At 28.7% G+C, this 14,838-nt stretch overlaps 1 protein-coding gene and 1 long non-coding RNA gene across 7 annotated transcripts in view; one reads left to right on the forward strand and one right to left on the reverse strand.

The window, feature by feature from the left end:
* LOC107997516 (neuronal acetylcholine receptor subunit alpha-7) overlaps positions 1-14,838 on the forward strand; it is a 367,007-nt gene that overhangs the window by 211,651 nt on the left and 140,518 nt on the right. The gene's annotated exons all lie outside the window — the stretch shown is intronic.
* Positions 6,555-10,353, reverse strand: LOC133665703 (uncharacterized). Of its 2 annotated transcripts, none has more exons than XR_009828918.1 (3): positions 10,201-10,353; positions 7,299-7,931; positions 6,555-7,043 (listed from the first exon to the last, which is right to left on the reverse strand). It is a non-coding gene; the product is annotated as an uncharacterized LOC133665703 (long non-coding RNA). The 2 variants fall into 2 exon arrangements; XR_009828917.1 differs by lacking the exon at positions 10,201-10,353 and having other exon boundaries at positions 6,555-6,771; positions 6,874-7,043; positions 7,299-8,018.

Genomic DNA, 14,838 nt, shown 5'->3' on the forward strand with positions numbered 1-14,838 from the left:
AAGGAGGAGAAAGGTGAGCCTTGTATTTTGTGATGTGCAATTTTTTAAGAACACCCGTAGATGGGACGAACGTTTCTTTCTCTCTGCGTGTTGTGGAGAAAAAGAAAGGTTCTTTTTTTTTATAATTTGAATTAGAAGTTTGCATTTGCCTGTTTTTTACAGGGTTATATAAGTAATTGTAGAAAAAGAGCATGTTTAAGATATTTATATTTTAGAAGTGAGTATATTTTATATTTTTTAAGTTCGTTTCTTAAAGTTTTATCTATGATGAAAATTGTTGAGATTGTTAGTTTTAGAGAAAATGAAAGATTGGTTTTTATATAGGGGGAAAATAATTGTAAGTAATTCATGTATTGTATATTATTTTGAGAAATTTGTAATAATTGAATGCTTCTATTTTTATTGATTGATGATAGCTGCTGATGGAATAGCGTAGATACACAACAATAATATGTCGTCGTAGAATGATATTTGTAAATATAAATATCTTTTTACAAACAAAATATTTTATTTTATTTGTTTAAATGAAAGTAATTATTTGTGCGTTTCTCAATTCTTGAAATTATTATTTTTTAAATGAAACATAATATTCTTTTAAACAAAAAAATTCAATGCTTTTATCAAATCAAATTTTGAATAGAATAATTTTTGGATAGAATAATGAATAGAATATTTTAAATATTTATAATAATGTAACATTCCATTTTTTTAATGGAATTGTAATATATATAAATAATTTTTCTTAGAAGTTTAAGAAAAAAGTTTATTATAATTTAATATGAAAAAGAATTTCTAAAATATTTGTTACGATTTTATTAATAATATTATTTTGTTACATCATTGCAAATAAGATGAAAATAAATCTTGAAATTCTTAATATTTAGAAATTGATTGATAAAATATTTATCTATGCAAAGATTTTATTTCTTAAATATTTTTAATAATTGCTTTCACGTGTAAATTATTAAAAATAAATATACATTATTTTGATCTAAAAAATAAAAAAATTAGATAGCATATATCATTCATTTCCAATTTGTAGATCTCAAATATTTTCGTTGTTCTTAAAGATAGAAAAGTATTTTGACAACAAGTTATATTTGATATAAAATAAAAAAAAATGAAAGTACTTATATTGAATCTCTCTGAATATAAATATTTTAAAATTTATCAAAATGCATAATTTTAATTCTACCTATTTTATAATAATAATAACTTGTCATACTTTTTATACCACAAAAGTGACTAGTAGCATGTACTGCTTAAGCATGGAAATTTATAAGCTTCTTATATTTTCGCTTTCTAATTAAAATTTTTTTCAAGGTAATCCAGCTGGCAACACGTATACTTATGTGAAACTCGTGATAATAAATTGAAAACTTAAGGATGATTAACAAAAATAATAATAATAAATAATTTTTCTTGTTTCAAACTATTAAAATTATTAAAATTTTGTTTTCATTCTCATATTCTTAACAGCAACGAAAATATTTCAGATATACAAATGAAAATAATCAATACATCTAATAAAACAGTGCTATCTACCAGTATACTATCTTCAACATCAATTAACACGAATTATTTACAATTTTTTCTCGCCTAAGAACCTAGAATTATAATCAAATTTTCAATTACCGCCATAACTCAATTGTAACAAAATTTAATTGATCAAAAATTATTATAAGAACGATAAATATAAATAAACTTTTCTACAATTACAAATTTTACAAAATCCGCAAAATATGTCAGGCGTATCACTTTTCTCCAAAAAGTTCCATTGAGATTTCTCGATTTCTCAAGGAACAACAACTCATTTCTTCGCAATTTTCCAATTTTTCATCAGCTTCGTTATGAAAAATTATTATGCTTATTTCGTTTGACGAATAACCTTGTAATATACTTACATTGACCAGGCTTTTTTTCAAAGATCCATTTCGTTTATTTTTTTTTTTTTTTTTTCACTTGTGTTTCCATCTCGATGGCGCGATTCTTGTGTCTCGCGAAATCGGCACCAATGCCACCAAGTCAGACACGAGGATCAAGTTATTTGCAATCTGTCGATCCGTTGTCCAGAACCCAGAAGTTTCCATCGTGGAGTCGATAGCTGAGTGACGTTTCCATGCCAGCCAGTAGCGAGCTTTTGCTCTTGAAATTCTCTGGTCTACTAGGCACTCATGAGGCCTGGTTCGGCAAATCGATTTCACGTGACGATATTTTCTTTTTTTTTTTCGATTATTTTTATAAATATGGACGTTTTAACTGACTTAACAATCAAACGACGTAATGTTCCTTTGTTGCATTATTATATTTCATATTTCTGTTTCTTTTTCTTTATATATATATATGTATGTATAAGTGGAAATATTTAATTTGTTTAGAAGAATTATTATGTGGAAATGAATGCGTTATATATTAGTGATAAATGGTATATATCATTGTGTTGAATATGGAAAAAATGAAGAAAAGGAAAGATGAATGATATGAGATTTATCTTTCTATGGATTTTATTTTGTAAGTATAATAAGCAGATAAATATGTGTAGATGAATATGTTTAGTTATTTTATATTTATATATATATATCGATATTTTTATTGTTATTCTATGTATAAAAGTACTAAAATACGATGTTAGATGAAATAATCCAAAAGATGTTTTCGAGTGTGTTTGATTCGGATATTAATAGCTTGTAGTTTCCTTTGCATGATTCTTCGAATATGCTTATATATGTATGCATATATTTATTCCTCTGTTTAAATAGATAAAAAAGATTAAATAATATAAGAATAATATTCACGAAGAAATATAATTAAAAGATATTTAAAATGTAATAATAATAATTCTGAATAGACCATTTTAAATTTGAGATTAGGAAATGATATTTCAAGTATCTACTATAAATAAATACTTTTATACGAAGAATAATAAGAAAAATCGATTTATATCAGGAGAAGAAGATGTAGAAAATATCTAATAATTCTTTTAACTTTTGTGAAAAATTATATACATAGTTTGGTCTCCATTTTCTCTCTTGTTTTTCTCTGTTCAACTAAACTAAACAATCTCAATGTATAACGCATTCAATATTTTTATTTCACTTAAAAAGCCAATAACAACGTCCTACTAATAAATAAGAATTTTATATATATACAAAGAGATATTAAAATGTATCTTACATAATTCACGAAAAAGTTATTATCAGTTCAGAATATTCCAATATCTAATGAAAACCAATGATATTATTAATGATATTATTAATAACAATAATTCAACAAACAACATTCTTCTAGAAATTTTCAAAAAAATCTTCACAATAGCCTCTACAAAGCTTCACAACAAATTCATATTGATCAAAAGATAAATTGATCCAGGAATCAGAGCTCAACAAATTCGTTACGGTTGACAGACCGTTAAAAATCACGTTAATGAACAATCCCATCCCATTGTCCCGGCGTAAAAGTACGCAAATCCGGCCAGGAATCTACCAGTGAATCAATTTTACTCACCTCGGGGTGAGGTCGTTGGTAACGAGCAGACAATTAGCGTTTTACGAGAATCTCGGTGCTCGAGTTTAGTTTACGATTGTCGCAAGACTGCTGATAGGCAGCCCGTAAATCCGCGAAACTGTGACAGAGAGTGGACCATTGTTTTCCTATCTGATCGATGCTCTTGATCATAAACCGGTGATCGCGTGTATCCTCGATCAGAGAGAGATGTCTCCATGATCTCGAATAGAAATTGAGTGATTGTAGTTTCGACAGTTGTGTCGAGATTGAGATCGAGTTAAATTGATAATCGTTAAGTCAAATTATATCATAATATATCGAATCAAAGTTTGGGAAAATTGATCGGGCTTTGATGTATGTAATATAGGATCAAGTAATATTAGTATCATGATTTTGATAAGAATTTTTGGATTGATATTTTAAAAATTTCGAAATTTTTTCGGTATTATTATTGATTTGATGAGTATGATTATTTTATGAAACGAAGACAGATCTTTACGTGTTTGAATATATAATATAATATATATGTTTAATTACAAGAAGTGATACAAAAATTATAAGATATTTCATACTTGTCTATACAGTCCAAACATATATATTTATACATAAATTAAGTAATTTTAAGAATAATAATGCCATAATGTTATAAAATATATTCAAATATATTTTTTTTGTGCAAAGAAATTGATTTGTAATTTAAATTCTATAGAAATGAATAATAATTCGAAATAATAAATAAAGAATAAAGAATCTTTTCTTTCAAAAGAAAGTTTATCATAGAGTAGAGATATACGAGTGAAAATCAAAATACAATACGAACCCATTTAAGAGCATATATAAAACTGAATACCAGAACATTTATCTGGTGAACCATATATATAGTTCAAATGTTCTAGTTTATCAGTTTATCTTACATAATACATTATCCATGGAACTTTCACGAGAACTGATAATACTTTCAGTAAGCTTTTTACTGTAATAGAAGATATATTTTTTGCAAATCTTTGCAAATATCTCAAATATGAATTTATTTATTATGAATTTTAATTTATTATGAATTCCATTTTATAGAGAATGGAATCATTTTTTATTGAAAAAAAGAAAAAAGGAATAATGAAAACAAATATACGTTGTTTTTGGTATGTATATATATTAAAATATTCAATTCATTTGTTTTATTATTACAAAACTCTTTATAATTTCAATAATTTTTTTTTCTCTTCTGTTTCATTTGACAGATACTTTACTTAAGCACAAATAAAGTTTCTACTCTGTCGATTAAATATCACATGAACTATCTTTTGAAAATTTAAGAACGTTTGCTACATAGAGATTTTGAAGAGCAAATGTTCACTGGCTAAGCTTAGGCTAAGTACGTATTTGTTTCGCACACGCCTGTTAATATTACATATTACATCTAAGATTCTTTTTAAAAATTAGATAAGTGATACATCTTAAAATAAGAAAAATAAATAAAAATAAATAAATAAAAATAGAGCTTTGCTAAGTGAATCGTCGAAAATTATAAAGTTTTGAAATATTGTTGTTAAATTATTATTGTGAAAAACATTGTTCCAGTGATATATATTTTTAATTAAGCAAGTGGAAATATAATAATAATAATATAAATGTAATTATATCACTTTTAACTTTCTTATTTATTTAAATAATATTCAATTCATTCCATTGATTTGTTCAATGAGATTTTTGCGATTTTATATCCTTATAAATCTATTGATGTATTATCGATCAATATTTTCCAATCTATTTAAATGTAGAAAACTTATCCTTAAAAAGAATATGGAATTCAGAAATTAATTGCAAAAATTTTAATTCAAATCTCTGATATTCGATTTTAAATTAACTTCGATTAATTTCAAGTTTTTTACAATTTTGATAGTTACCAAACAATAAACTATCCAAAAATAAGTATCCACGGATTCCAGCAAATTCATAAATATTGATCATGATATATTTTTATTTTTTTCTTCGGGATTTATTTTAACAATAGTTCCAGCATCTTGGAATGAATGATCGACGCTTCTTTTTTGTATTTTTCTTTTTTAATAAACTTGATTCTCTCAATGACGATATCCCTAAAAAAAGAAATTTCATAATATGCAACGACAATGAAGCGGTTGCAATGTTTTTTCCAACGTTCGAGGAAGCATTTACATTTCATCGTATCGGAGAAACTTTACTTGGAAACTTCTTTCTCCTCTTCTTCTCCCAAAGATTGTAACGAAGGGATTGATTTTCAAAAGACATTGCGGGAATATGAAATGTATTTCTTCTTTGTGGACTCATTATTTTTCGAATCGTTAGTGTTCTAACTTTGAATATATTTATAACTGGAAGTGAATTCTCGTATTTTTTTAAATAATGTGTTATATCATCATATCTATTGTTTAATTAAGAATATAAGTAATTGATTTAGAAGAAACTTTAAATATTTAATGTATATTTCTATCATATATTTATTTTTTTAATGCAATCAAAATTTAATATTACGTAAATAATGTGTTTAAAATATGCTTTGTGAAAATGAAAAGATATAATAAAAAAATAATAAATTTGAAATAAAAATATTTTGATTATTTAAATTGATTCATACAATGTATCAACCAGATCAGTCATTCATTTAATTTCAAAATATAACAATAGTATATGTTACACTAATTTTTAAAAGTCTTATCTTTATATAAATTTTTGTTTAATTTGACAACTATTAATTCAAATGTAAATGTATGATGTATAGTAGAGAATATTAACTAATGTAAAAACTTATATTTTTAATTTTATTTTTATATATTATAAACATCTATAGAAATATATATTGTAACTACAATTTTAATAATAATCTTAATTATATCTAAAAATTAGAATTTCTATCAATACATTTCAATATTTTAACTACAAAATTACAAGATTTTAGGATTTTATTTTACGAATAAAATTTTTTTGTAAGGTTAAGATAAAAATTTCAAACGTTGTTTTTAATTAAATATTCAAAAGATGAATTTATTAATTATTTTCAAAACATACTTCTTTTAAAACATATCAAATATTTCTAGCATGATATCCACATTGGATAAACTTCTAAATAATCTCACAAATGTCTCGTTAACAATTTCTAATTAATTATTGAATTATCAAGCGAATTTTCATAATCAATAAATTTTTCCCCTAAACTACAAATCACAATTCCATCGTTTAATGTTTTATCAAAGGAGACTCGATCTCTTCATTAATCTCTGTCGTCCAAACCTGCATAGTAAACAGAGAATGTCTTTAGAATGTCTCACGATGAAATTTTTCTTCGGCTCAAACAGGGTGAAATAAGCGAGCCACTCGATATCTAAGTTTCACCTGTTGCACGTGTATTCCTGCTGGCGCCACCACGTCTCGAGATACTTCAAACCCACAGCCACTCCATTCTTTGCTCGTTCGAATGACGGGGTCACAGTTAATCCGAGTTCCCTTTGTTTCCCTCGCGAGACGTTTGGTCTCTTCATACGATGATTCGTGAATCAGTGGAACTTTGGTTAATATGTACAGGATGTTTCGTAGTGGAGTTAAACAAAATTTAAAATTAAACAAAGGGATTTTGAGAAGATTTAATATTAATTTCGTGTAGTTTTATTGATATTGGAGATGGGAAAAAAAGCAATCTTGCTCTCTATTTTATGTAAAGTTTGTATAAAGTTTTGGAATTACATAAGAATGAATATAAGTGAGTATTGAAATTGTAATTTTTTATATTTAAAAAAAAAGAATAAAGAATATGTATATACCTTTTACATATTTCCACTTGCTATGTATAAATGGATTTGATTTTAATAATTCTTTTATATGTAGAATGATGATAAAAAAGAAAGATTTAAGTACATCCAGAATGATACAAAGATAAAGGAATCTTCTTTGCTCGACGAACATTATATTAATACTACGAAATTTAATGTATTAAATTTTGAATCGTTTCTTGTTCTAAGAACGAAAGTTATAAACAATTCTGAAAAATTAATTTATAAATTCAACTTTCAGGAATTCATTTACGCAAAATCTTTCTACGAAATAATCTTCCTCGACTATAAAAAAAAATTGCATTAAAATTAAAAAATATATATAATCAAGAAACGTTTAGATTAACTAATATTTTATTTCATTATCTCTGTTTTATTTTATATGAACCATAATCGAAATAATCACATGCAAAAATTTATCAAACGCATTGAATTCAAATATATACGTGTACGTGAGAAAGGAAAACTTTATAAATAACAGGACGATCCACTTTCCCTTAAGAAAATACAAGAAGAACAGAAGAAAAACAAACGTGGCACGAGCTAATCGATATACTCGTGTGTGCGAAGCAAATTCATTCCGTTCGGATGCGCTCTTACATGCGTGCCTCTCGATCGAGCTGTCTGAAAAGGGAAAAACAAGAAGCGAAGAGTCTGTGACACGATGATGAAACTAATAAAAGAGATAAGAGAGAAAAAGACGCGATAAAACTTGCGACTCGAGACGTGGCACTCGCGCAAGAGCACCAAGATCTACCGACCATCAATAATACATTAAGCATCGTGTTCACCCCTTTAGATCTTAAGCGTTCATCACAGAAAAAGTTGGCAAAATGATCAAAAACAAAAATCGTTCGTTTCTTTTTTATATTTAATTTTTTTTTTATTTAGATTTTCCAATTTTCGAATTTCGTTTAAATTAATTAAACGATACATTCGAAATAATTGCTCGTATTGATTATGCATCATAAAGTGGATCTTTTGTGAGTAATCACGACAGTGTTATAGGGAGCTAATTAATTCAGTCGTATGTTTTAATTAATAGAATTGAAACTTGAGGAATGTATTCTTTGATTGGAACACGATCATATCATCGAATATGTTTCGTAATGAGGATTAGTACGAGCAGAAGGATATTGTGTAAAATTATAAATTTTCGGGAGATGATGTCGAAATTAAAATGAAACGAACGATTTTTTTTTCATGTTTGTAAATATCGAACGAAAGACTCGCGGACTGCAAAAATTGAAAAAGATTAAGAATTTTTATAAATGTTGATATTATTCTTTTCTTTGTTTCATATATAAGCAATGGCAGCGGGTTTTCTACTGGGGTTTTTTGTTACCGTTTCTATAATTTAGCTTTAAATCCTCCGGTCGTATTTTTATCTTGTTTGATTTGCGAGTTATGTTTTTTCTGTATATTATATGAAAAAAAATAACATATTAACGGAATATTTTCGACTTATTTCGATTTCGAACTAAAATTTTTAAGTAATTCAATCGATTTTATCCTCTCATATTCGCAAAATTAAAAATTGCTATAATATAAATGATGATATTTGCTTTTGCGTGTATGTACTAACCTTTTGAAACTATATTATATTTTTGAATATATACAAAAAAAAAACATTTTATAAAAAGTTCAATTTTCGATTTTTTTTTATTAAAACATCGATATTCAATTATATCAATTATATTATGAATTATATTTCAAAAGAAATATTAAAATTCTTCGCTACACATTCTACACGACACTCATAAATAATAAAAAATAATAAATTAAATAAAACTGTCATTCATACTATTATAACTTCCATCTAGCAAATGCGATAAATAAAATATTTATACGTATATTCAAGATTCACAGCAAAATACAGCAGGATGAAGATGATTTATTTATTACGAGCTCTTATTAAATAATAAAATCCTTCTACATTACTTATAAATAATCGAATGTGACATACTAACTAAAACAATCTATCTCAAACTACGCAGAAGCAAAACTCATCAATCTCAAACTCAGCGCCGCTCAATTTAACCTCGTCAAATCGTCTGCTTCAAATTTCGTAGATATTAAACAAAGCCTATACACCTTCCTCGTTTCTCGATAACACAATTCCAAACGTATATTTCCCCGGAACACGCGTTTAATCCCTTTAAACATTCTCCGTGAGAACACGCGAATTCGCCCCTTGATTAATCATCCACGAATTTTCAGATTGTGTGCTCTAGTCGCAATCGAAATTTCGCAAACAGAACACGTTAAATTCACGGGTAGAGACGCGCGTGCGCGCCAAGAAATTCGTTTTGGAAGACAAACGTGGCCGTGGAACGCGCGCGTTTCTCGAGCTTTCGACCGGCTGCCATTGCCAGACCCGTGGAAAATGCAGTCCGAGCGCATTTCATCGATTACTATGTCGCATATTACGCGCCCGCCATCGTCCCCCACTCCTCGTACACAGCCCGTCGCAACCATCGCTCTCATCGTCCAAACGAGTCTTTCGAGAAAAGTAGATGAGACGAAAAATAGAAAAAAAAAAAAAAGAAGAAAAAGAAATTTCAATTCCCCCCTCCCCAGATATCACACAAACCACTATAATTCTGGTTCACTTTACTCTTAGCTCCATAACCTCACTTATTATATATATATATAGACCACCCAATCCAACCTCAACGCCCTCTCGCGTACATCACAAGAGATCAACGCTCGATCGCGATCGAGCGATTAGTCATAAGTGTACAGCGCGTGTGTCGCATGTTATATGTGTATGTATATATACGTGTATATTTCTCTGTGTGTATTACATATTATATGTGTGCGTACATACGTATGTAAATACTCGGTCAATGTGCAATCAACGTGCGTTTGCGACACGTAGATGCATGCGTACCTCTGTCAACGATCCAGGTGATTCGTAACACCACTCTCAAATCACTCCCCTCCACCTCCTCCACTCTCATTGTCGCGGCGTCCAATCAAGTGTATTCTCTCTCTTTGTTTGTAATTGTGTGTGCATTGCGTGCGTGTGCCCGATATCAAACTGTTTGTACTATATCGTTCTAGCCAATTTTCGCGTGGATGCGTCGCACTTATAGAGCTGCGGGATTTATTACGCGGGATTTGTCGTCGAGCTTTTACATTGTTACGATTGTTGGCCTTTTTTTCGAGAGAGAGAGAGAGAGAAAGAGAGACATCCGGTATCGACGAAGCTCGCGCAAAAGCTATCGATAATAATGCGTAATATTCGTATCGTTTGGACGGGACGATTTATCTTGTCGTATGTATGGAAACCGATATTGAAACGTTTTGTAAGTATAGTACTCGAGACATTACATGCACCTCATTGGAATAGCTGCATTATTTGTTATTGTGGATATTCGTGCTCTCCAGACGGTACGATATCGATATATACGTTTTCAAGTGTTCCATGAATGCTCGAATTGACTTGGCTGCGATACGGACTGGGATAGTAATCGTTGGAAACGTTGCATGCCGATTTTCGATCTCGAAATTGAAAATTCCTTGGAGAAATTCTTAAAATATGATTGAATTGGAATTAACTCAATCGTATTATTAAATACATTAATTGGTTGGCCAATTATATCGAAATGTACCAATATGTAACAAATGATAATATTACCTATTCTAATTAGTCTATCTTTCTTATTAACCATTATCAGGTCTTTAAGACTGATTTTAAACTACTTGATTTCCAATAACGTTAACGATACCTAAAATATTAAACTCGCAATTACGTCAGATTTCTAATTAACTCGAACCGCTCGAATATTATATCATTCGATTTCCAAATGATCATATCCGGGTCCGTACGGAGTTTCCAACGAGTTAAGTCGATGAAACAGTGGCCGGATGTTCGCAGCCCTGTGCGAATTGGAATGCTCGCGCGCATATTTGTCGTCGATCGCCCTCGTGAACGAGTGCAATTGTTCGCTCTTGCATTCCCTCGAACCCTTTCCACCTATAGCAAATAATATATTACACGCACACGGTGATTCGAATATCGCGGTAGAAAATCTTTGAGGCGAAAACTCTGCCTGTTAATCGTGTTATTCGCGTACAGCATTGATCCTGAACCGGTGAGCCACTCATTCAATCGCTCTCGGGATTTGGTAATTATCGCCGAACGCGATTACACTCGAGCAAGGTTAATTCTCAGTCGGCGATTGAATACATCGATCGGTGTTCCGGGATTGTGTCGATTAAGTTGGAGAAATTACTTGGATTATTCACTTTGTTGGATACCTGTCGTGTAAAGATGTTTCGAAAAATAGAGATTTTCAGAGATTTGTGACGTGTATGGGGTAGGATATGTTTGATGTTGAGATCGATATTTTGTGGAATGTAAATTGGAATACGGAGACAAATTTTTTTTTTAAAGTATATGGTGAAGATATTATTGATACGATTATATGGATAAAATTTGAAATAATACTTTTCTTTCAATGGCAAATCAATATAACTTGTATTATATTATATCGATACTGGATATTTGTGTATACTTTGCGAAGAATCTCAATCTCATCACATTAATAAGAATTGGATATTTAATTATGATCTTCTAGAGATTTGTCTAAATGTATTATAATAAACATTTTATAACTCTTGTGCATATTTTCGAATTTGTTTCAAACTTTACATAATCATAGTTCTATCTATCTCCAATTTTAATAACATTTTCCAAATTTTATATACATTCATAAAAACTTTCTAAAAGTAAAATGTTCTAATGAAATAATATTTAAATATTTTTAATCAGTATCAATCATAAGACTAAATGAAAACCCTCTTAAATTTCACATCGAAAAGATTGTTCTCGCAATCTACAAATTTTCTATTTACATTTCGATCCCTTTCGATTTCAACTTAAATCGCGTTGTTTTATTTTCGTCCCAGAACGAGACACGTTCTCTTCTCCCTTTACGGTAATCGATATCTCGGCTGATATAACGGACGTGTCGGGACAAAAACGGTCAACGTGAATCGCATTCGAGTCTCCTGTCACCGGTTCAGGATTAATTGTCAATCGTGCATGGGCCGATAAATTTCAAACAGACCTGAGCCCACGCTTTCTTCGCCGGCCGACGAGAAATGGCAATTGAAACGATGGACGTATCCTGAGTGAAATATTATGACGTTTCTAAGAACCAGTTTTGGAAAATCGCCTGGGAAATCAAGATTTTGCTCGGTTCGTGTTTAACCGTGCAAAGTTTCCCGGGGATATGAAATTTGAGAATTGTACGAAGCGCAAAATTAACGCGGATGAAGTTTGTCGTTCGTTGCATTCGTTCTAGAAGAAGGATGATGATAGGAGTGCAGATCTTTCTTGGAATTGTACTTTTGAAGTATAATATTTGTTTCAAAAAGCAAAAATCTCTTGGTTGGTTGGTGGAAATTTTATTCTTTTTTGTTTTATTAAATGTTTCTCGAAATTATTATGAAATGTTTGCAAAATACTTTTTTTAAACATGAATAAATTTTCAATTCTTGAAAAATTAAAATGTTAATCGTGAAAAGTATATTTGAGTAATACAAAAAATATAATTAATACGAATTGAATAATTTATCAGTAATAATTGCTAGTAATTGAATTATAGATTTCAGAAACAATATTTATCTTGTTATACATATACGAATCACTTTTGCTATTGTAAATATATTGTATGAATTATATATGTTAAACTCATATCGTTCCTACCAATACGTAACTCCACTTAAATTTTCAGTGCACATATGTGTAAAATACGACTATTAGTCTCGATACAAATAGAGCAAGCTAAGCTGCATTCCCTCGAGAATAAATGTTCGAAATGAGAACCATGATATACGTGATATCCTAATGAGTTATGAGAGATTAACAGTGGGAATAAGTGTGTGTATATTGTGCAAAAAAAATTGCAAATTTGTGAAAATATGTAAAAAGACAATATTACGATGACTATGTGAAAAAGATGAATGATGATATAATCTTAAATAAAATATTTGGTTATAAATATTTTAAATACTGAATAATGAATTATGAATACAAAATTAAAAAGTATTTAAAATATTTAATTTTGCAAAGAATTTTCAATTTATTAAAAATAACATAGATTCATCATTATTTATTATTAATTTCAAAAAATATTTTTAATTGCAAAGAATATATATCATTTCGTAAAAAAAAAGTATATAACTTTTATTTTAAAGAATAAATTCCGACGTGAACATTCCAAACATTCGAAATACATTATTACAATAAATACTTTGATCGAAGAGCTAATATTTTTCGTACAAAAACCATTTGCTCTGGTCGAAAATTCCTCTGCACATTCATTCGTTCTAACGAAAATTTCCTAAAATTTCAAACGAAATATTCGAAATAATTATCACAGATTTGAGGATCTTTGTATTATGAAATTATTGAGAATTTGAGTTTAAAAACACGTTCTTTTGGAACAAATATTTTTTCCATTATCTAATTTATCAAAGATCAAAACATAAAGTGCATATAAAGTAATATCGATGAAACGAAATTTTCGTTCGAAAAAGTCATCATTACGTTTATATCAAAAAAAAATCTCAAAGATCCACTTCGAACAACGTGAAATCATTAAATGAAAAAAAAAAGAATATTCTTTCATCCTTCATCATTTAAACCAAAGTTAAAAATGTCTTCCAATACGCATAATCGGCAAAAAGGTTTAATCGAGTTCGTGAAATTTCAATTTAATGTCAGCATCGCTTCGAAGCAAATTGAGCTCGATCATCGTTTCATCTCTGACTTTTTTATGCACCTTCTTTCAATTCATCGAACAATTTTATTCAATTTTCTCGATCAGTTGGATAAAAAGAAATTCTCGAGCAATCTTGCCTTCTCTTTCTGTCTCTCTCTCTCTCTTTCTTTCCAATAAATCATGTTTCGTAAATTTTCGAGATAAATTTTTCTTTTTAACAATGAATATGAATATGATAGCAAGAAATATAATAAATTAATTAAAAATAATATTGAAAGTTTATTTTACTGAGATAAAATATTCCATTGAATAGTATTATAGTTACATTGATAATTATTAATTTTTTTGATAGATTAAAAGATTTAAAAATATAATAATATTATTAATAACTTCATATAGTAGTTCATTAATAGTATTATAAAATACTATATAATACATGTTTAATATCGTTTAATATGTCTGAATAAATCTTGTTATTAATATCAAAATTGATCAAAAATTATAGCAATGTTAAAATTCATTTTAAAAGTTACTTTGAGACACGATGTTCTATTAGTTTCAAAAAGATTAATGTGTAACTCGAGATGAACGAGAAACACGATTCTTCTTTTTTAAAACGATCAACGATACATGACGATGGAGGATGGAAATGCCGGTCATAAAAGTTAGAACACGCTAAACCACATCTCGTTTGGCTCTCGATCAAAGAGCAACAGATAAACGAGAAGCTTAAAGAGAACCGAGAAACCGTTTAAAAAGCATTCTGATGAAACAAGTATTCTTTGAGGAGTAGC

Source organism: Apis cerana, linkage group LG2 (assembly GCF_029169275.1).
Source record: "Apis cerana isolate GH-2021 linkage group LG2, AcerK_1.0, whole genome shotgun sequence".
In the NCBI taxonomy this organism is placed as follows: domain Eukaryota; kingdom Metazoa; phylum Arthropoda; class Insecta; order Hymenoptera; family Apidae; genus Apis; species Apis cerana.